The sequence below is a fragment of the Impatiens glandulifera genome, chromosome 1 (assembly GCF_907164915.1).
Source record: "Impatiens glandulifera chromosome 1, dImpGla2.1, whole genome shotgun sequence".
NCBI lineage: Eukaryota > Viridiplantae > Streptophyta > Magnoliopsida > Ericales > Balsaminaceae > Impatiens > Impatiens glandulifera.
In genome coordinates, this window is record NC_061862.1 from 152,928,433 (window position 1) to 152,936,057 (window position 7,625).

Here is a 7,625-nt window from a genome sequence, read left to right on the forward strand (position 1 = left end):
AAATAAATAATTTAGGATGAAATGAGGTACCCATTTCATCCCCAAAATTATTTATTTAACACTAAAAATATACAAAAAAAAATAATAAAATAAATTGGCAAAATATTTGTCATGTTTATTTTAATATTTTGTATATTTAAAAATCAAAATTAAAGCCTTTTGGGTGAAAGAAAAATCAATTTCAAACATACCCTTAAGGTTTTAAAATAAAAATAAATTCGCAATCATGGGTAGCTGAAATCCGAAAAAAAATCTAAAATCGCGTCCATCGGATGAGCGTTGAATTTTCATCCAATGCTCTAGACACGCCCGCGTAACCCGTTGTAGCTAGAGACACGCGTGCCCGAGATGCACAGGATCAGCTAACACAGACGTTAGCTTCGTCCATCCAAACACAACGGAAGGCCCGCGACTTGAAGGAAAACTAACGTCGCGTCCCACGTTTGCCAAACAACCTCGAAACGGCGTCGTTTCGATCGCCACAGTCTCCTTCGTCGCGATCGCTAAAGAGATAAGCATGAAATCTCATCTTTGATTTTTTAATGATGAAACTTTCTCTACAGTCAACCAAATCGGCTGATTCAAAAGGTGAAATAATCACCCTACCACGATGATCATTTTCTCTACATCAATATGGATTATTCATCCTTATTCCGGTAAGTGGGATGAAGAACAACCAAAACACTATTAATGGTTTTTGACTGATTTGATCCACTTGAAGCCTCCACCAACTTAGGAAGGCTATAAATAACCACTCTCAACACTTCTGAAGACAAGAGATAACATCTCAAGCCCTAATCAAAGAATTTCGAAAATCCACCATTGAAGCTCAAAGCTTCTGATTTTTCGAAAATTTTGTATAAGGCTTTAAAGCTTAGATTCAGTTATCTCAAAAGTTTACCTAAGGTCTAAGGAGTGTTTTACAATCCTTGATAAGCTTTCAATCGTCATTTAATTCATACTTTCAGTTTGAAATTAAATTTTTTATATTTTAGTTTTCATAAGCTTGTATGTTGTTTAGTTCTTGAATTTGATAGTTGGAAATTAATCTTATGATCATTTATGAGCTTTCCGTGAAAGCTAGAACCAATCAATCGATCTTAAAAATAAAAACGCAAATTTGAATTTTAAATATAAAAAAAAAATGGGTTTGTTGCTCTTGGGCTAATCCATGAGGATCATAGCTCAAAAGATTTCCAAACATGATTGTAATGATGTTGGGAAACTATTTGAATCATGTTCGATCCATCCCGATCATGTTTAATCAAAATCAAAATTTTCAAAATAATTGAAATTTTTGAGTTGTTGATTTGGCCCAAACGAACAGTCAGTGTTCTTATTTTGGTATCAGTCAAATATTTGAGGTATAAAGAAGCTATTGGCTAGCTCCTTTCACCTCAAAACAACTTTAAAACCAAAAACCCGATTTTTGACTACAAACTGCTTTAAAGAAATTGATCATCATCCAGGTCGATTGATTTTTTAGGGTGGTGTTCTAAATATTTCTAGGAACATTGTGAAGCTACTTAGGCCCTTGGATCGAAGAATCCAAGGCCCCATCAAAGTTGCAAAACCTACAATTTTGATGTTCTTGAGAACCGGTAGGTCCAAGGTGAAGAACACCGGTCGAACCTCTAAGTCTTATCTGAAGAACATATGTTGGACTTGTCGCTCCTATCAAAATCCTCGGTCCTAGGTTAAGATTTTCCAGTTGGACCTCTCGATCTGGACCGAGGTTTGTAGGTCCTCGGTAGGACCTACAAAGGACCGAAAGAGTTAGCCCCGAGTTGACTCAGGACCGAGGATTTTTACACCCCGACCGAGGATTTCAACCAAGGATTGAGAGCCCTTAAAACTCAACTGAGGGACTTTGGCACCCCGACCTAAGATCCCGAGCCCCGGTCGAAAGGCTCCTCGACCTATATTGAGGGTTTTTCGACCCCGACCGAAAAAATGACCTAGAGGCCTGTTTGGTTCCCATTTTCAGAATCCAAAATTATTTTTATAATTTTAGAATCTTAAATCATTTTCTAAAAATCCCGAAAAATTAAAAAATGTTTTTAAAATATTTTTGAGATATTTCTACAAAAAAAATATTTAATTAAAGGCTTGTTTAGATTTATGTTTAAACACTAATACCTTTAAAATGACTAATGTTCTTCAGATACTTTTCTCTCTAAGTTATCAGCATTAGCATGTACCAGCATTTAAATAATTGTTTTTAGGATTCTTTAAATAATGCATAAATCTTATGCATGCTTAGAACCGAAAGAATAATCGGTAAAACTAAAAAGTTATACAATCGATTTTTAAAAGCCAAATTTATAAGTAGAGACCGTTTTTAAAACGAGTGTGGATGATGAAGTGCGAAAGCCCTTTCCCGAGTATCACCAAACTACGAACTAAAGGAAAGTCTAGCCAATACAAATTTTTACACGTACGCCACTTTTTATTAATTTTCAAAAAAACAATTGGGGACTATATTTTCAAATAAATAATCTTCTTTAAATTAATTATGTTTAATTAATTTAAACAACGGATTTCTAAAAAATTAAATTATTATTTGATTAAACGCAAATTCTCGGATTATTCAAATTTGAACAAAATTAAATTAATTATTTTATAAATAATTTTAAAAATCTGACAGGAATTATTTGAAATCTTTTAAAATAATGTTTAATTTTAAAAAAGATTTCTGACTCGCAAACCGTTGTTTAAATTCTCGAATCTCGAGCTTTTCCACTGAACTAAAACTAAAAAGCGATTTTTCAGGGGTTAAACACCCATTCTCATGTTTTCCATTGTATTAAACAAAAACTCCCAATTGATATGATTTAATTTATTATGATTAAATTTTAATTTTATATATACATTTTAAATAAAAAAGAAAATTATTTAAATATAATTAAATATATAAAATTAATTATAATTTATAAAATACATTATTTTATTAGGTTCATTGACATTACAAGAAGAATGAGAAAAAAAAGTCCAACAATATGCTTTGATAGTGAAAAAAATATAAAAATTGAATATTTTATAAAGTATAAAAAAACCAATAACATTTATAGACAATGAAGAGATTTTATATATTTATATTATATATATAACAGAAATAAGAGAGGACATAAATAATGAAAGGAAACGAATTTATAAATTAGGCTAGGTCCACAAGAAAAAAGAATATATTTTAGAAGATTAGAACATAGATTACATCATGACAAACTAGAGTTATGACACGAGTTTATATAATACTCGGTCTCTCAAAATCCTAACAGATATAGAATTGGGACCAGAAGTGATGCTCTTAGGGCAAAGACTTCAACTTTCTAAAGTATCATATTTCATATTTAAATAAGTCTCAACTAGGTGAACACTAATATCTTGTTCACAAACTTCCAAAATATTGTTCCAATATTTTTTTAGATCTATTACCATAACAAAAATCAGATTTCTTTTGTTCGGATGAGTGAAATTTGAGTTGCCAATTCCACGAGAATGGCATTCTATTACAATTCAATTTTTATGTTTTAGAAAACTATAAAATTCTAATTCAATCACAATTCTTGTATTTGAAAAAAAACATATAATAAAAATAATTTTAATATATATTATCTATTTTATTAAAATATTGGTTTGACACGACCAATTAAGATAGTTCAAGTGTAAAAAAAAAATTTAAGTTTTGATTTTCATTAAAAAAAACTATCGATTCAACATCTTAACTTTATATATTCAAAAAAATAAATGTTTGACATTTTAACTTGCTAAATTCAAAAATATAAATATCGGTTCAGTATGTTAACTTTTTAAATTATAAAAAATATATATCAAATCATAATGTTAACTTACTAAATTAAAAAAGAAAAAAGACATCGGTTCGATATTTTAATATCCTAAACTAAAATTAAAATTATCGATTGAAAATTTTAATCGTATATAAATTATTTTGTTTGAAAAAGATAAGAAAAAAATAGAATTATAATTTCGAACTAAAAAAAAGGTGAAGTTTGAGAACTATAAAATTACGCTGCTTAAAGAAATTGGACCAAAAAACATATCTTCCAGTAATTTAGAGCCGACATCATCCATTATATTGATAATATCTCTCAAATTCTTTGTCTTTGTGTTTTTAAGTTAAACAATTTTTTTTAATTTATATCTTTTAATTAGAGTTGTTTATTTGAAATAATATTATGATACTTTATTAAGTTCTTTGCGTATTAATTTTAGTGTTGAATCACTACTATATTCGTTATACACTAGAAGATATATCTACGATAAACTATAACATAGAAGGGAGACAATGAAACTATTTTAAGAGAAAATAAACCTCTTATTTGATTATTTTATTTTTTTCACATATGATGATGTTTTATTTAATTTCTTCTGAAAGTGGTACTTGTATATTTTTTTTTGTAAAAGAAATTATACCTAATAAAAATTTCCCTCCCGCTTTTTCTTTTTTCTTCCTTCGACTGCTTGTACCCTCGTCGGAGCTGGCACCTTAGTTGCAGTTTCATTTCCAAGAACTCATCTAATCAAGTCCTACGAAATACCCTCAACGTTTTGCTCTCCAATTTCTCTCCACCACAACCCTGTCTCATATGGGTGGGGGTCTTTATCCCTAGCAACAGACTCCTCGCTGATGGACATGAATTTCATTTCCGTTAGTCAACTGACTCCTTGTAGTTGGTTGAGTACAAGGACGGATCCAAGAATCTGAGTTGGTGTGAACTTGAAAAAAAAAAATGAAATGAGCTTTATAAAAATAACAACAAAAGTTTTGATAAAATGGGTGCATAAATGTAAGTAAAAAAAAATATAAATTAGAAGGTGCCACTAGTTGAGTAAGGGTGTCTCAAATAATTGAAATCAACTTAATCGCATTGTCCACTTAGACATACTTTTTTTTCTTAAAGTTTTTATCTCTTTCTCTACGCCAATATCTCTTGTCTGGCACGTTTCCCATGTATCAACTTTACAAAAAAAAATCAAGTTACTTAAATACGCAAATAAATATGATCTCAAACCTAAATGTTCTTGATTTTCCCACCACTCTTGCACCAACCACTCAAAATCTACCCTTGCCAAACACTTATTTTCAAATTTGAATGGAGGACACACCTTAGCCAACTCTATGCGCTTGTGTAGAATAGGTCGATGATTCAAGCAACTCCATGGAATGATCTTTTAAAAAATATTCGTCGCTCCCCAAAAAATCGATTCACAAACAAAAAAACATGTCGATGCGGTACTAAACCAGCCCGCCTCTTCCGAGCGTATACTGCCTCCTTCCAACGGGAAATTTCAAAGAACTCACTTGTTAATATAATCGGCAAAAATGACATAAGCATGCCACTCTCGACAATTTATGAAAAGAATTCGATTTTCTTTTCCAACTCGTAAATCACGGATAACATCACACAGAAGTTGTCACGATATGCATGTTCCATAGTACCACAAATCTTTTCACTTCAACACCTATCTTCTCAAACAAATTGTAGTTATAAGCAACCAAAATCTCATAGATGTTACTATTTAAACCTTCTTATCTTTCATCAATACATTTAAATAATATCACTGATATTCACATTTGTCAATGAGATTTAACTCAATTCTAATTTATAGTATATAGAAACGTAGCTTATGTCAGAGCACTTCTTCTTTTTTTTTTGAAAAAGGACTTAGCGTCATTTCATTAAAAATTCCCAAAAACGGGAAGAAAAAAAACCACGAGTTTAAGAGATCATTCTAGACAGGCCTAGAATGATTTTGAAGTCGTAACGTTCTGAATAAAAGCTAAAAAGCTAAAAACGTAAATGAATTATCTGTTTACAACGCTTTCAATTCTAGTGAGTTTAAAAAACGGTAAATTTCAGTCCTACAAATATTCTAGTTCTGCTCCGTGCTTGGAATTCTTCTCCACGTTCCCGCGAGGGCGCTGCAATCCGATACAATATTTTTCCATAACTCGTCAATGCTCCTGCGGGTTCTGTCATATACCCTTGCATTCCGTTCTTACCAAATGTTATACACTACTACTCCAAAGCCGCACTTGAACACGCTTGTTGCAAATCTATTTCCCTTGGCTTTGAGTAGTGTTGCTTCTTTGATTTCATTCCATTCGCTCGGGAAACTGATCAGCTCTAGGCTTTTATAGAATCTGTCTCAAAGCTCCGAAGCAATACAGCAGCTCCCGAATAGGTGATCTATGGTTTCTTCACTTCCTATGCATAGAAGACAGCTCGCGTCCGGGATGCTCATATTTACTGATACGATCACGAGTGCTGAGTCTTTCCTAGAAGGCGAGCCATAGGATGAACTGGTGTTGAGTGATAATCTTCGTTGACCATACAAGAGGAGCCCATTCTACTTTCTGCTCTTTTTCCCGGATTACCTCCCATATTTTCTTCAATACCAGCTTCCCATTGTCCTCAACTTCCCATTCATGAATATCCGGTCTGTCGTGTAGTTGTATGTTACTTATATGATCAAGTATTATCTTTCCTTCTGGAATTCTTCTCAAGAGCAAGTTCCAATTCTCGTCTTTGATGTCTCTGATTTTCGCTTTTGCGCAGTCCCTTCTGATACGAGTATTTTGAAACTCCTCCTTGTCGATGATAGGCTGGTTTTCAAACCAATGGTCGTGCCAGAATAAAGTGCATTTCCCGTCCCCTAGTCGGGTGTCATAAAGATCTGCAATATCGCTTCTTAGTTTAAGAATATTTTTTAGAGACCAGTTCATACCTTCGTGAATTTTGCAGGTCCAGATGCTGGTTTCGTGTTTCATAAACCTCGTATGCACTCATTTGATCCATAGTGACTCATAATTGCGCTCCAAAGCCCACAGATGCTTGAAGGTTAGAGCCTTGTTCCACTCGATACAGTTCTTCAAGTCGATGCCTCCCTCGTCCTTCGGTTTGCAGAGAGCCGTCCATTTGACTTTCTTTCCTCCTCTTCCACTACTACCCTAGATAAAGTTTCTCCTCAGCGTGTCGAGTTCATTCATTACCTTCTTCGGAATGACCATTTGATGCGCCCAATAGCCAACTATGTCCATAACCACGGTTTTGATAAGTTCGACCCTCCCTGCATAAGAAAGTTTTTTCGCTGCCCAGCCAGATATCGTGTTTTTTACCTTTTAAATCAGAGGCTTGTAGTGTGAGATCTCGATCTGCTTCGCAGTTAACGGAATTCCTAAGTACCTTATGGGAAAGCTGTCTTCCTTGATGCCCATGATGTTAAAGATGTCCTGCTTTGTTTCGTCCTTCACGCCTCCATAAAATGCCACACGTTTGCTTTCATTAATAGTTAAACATGTTACCTCAGAAAAGAACGTTAGTGAAGCCCTAATAGTTTTAATGGAATCAACGTCTGCGTGCGCTAGAATGAACAAATCGTCAGCAAAGCATAAATGTGTTACCTCCTCTACCTCACAGAATGGGTGAAAGATGTATGGACGATTCTTTCGGAATATCGCGAAGATGCTCTCAAAGATCGCCATGATAGCTACGAAAAGGTAAGAAGAGAGGGGGTCCCCTTGCCTTACCCCGTTTTCACTCTTGAAATAGCCTCTGTGGACTCCATTGACGCTAACAACAAAGCAGGATGATGAAACGCAT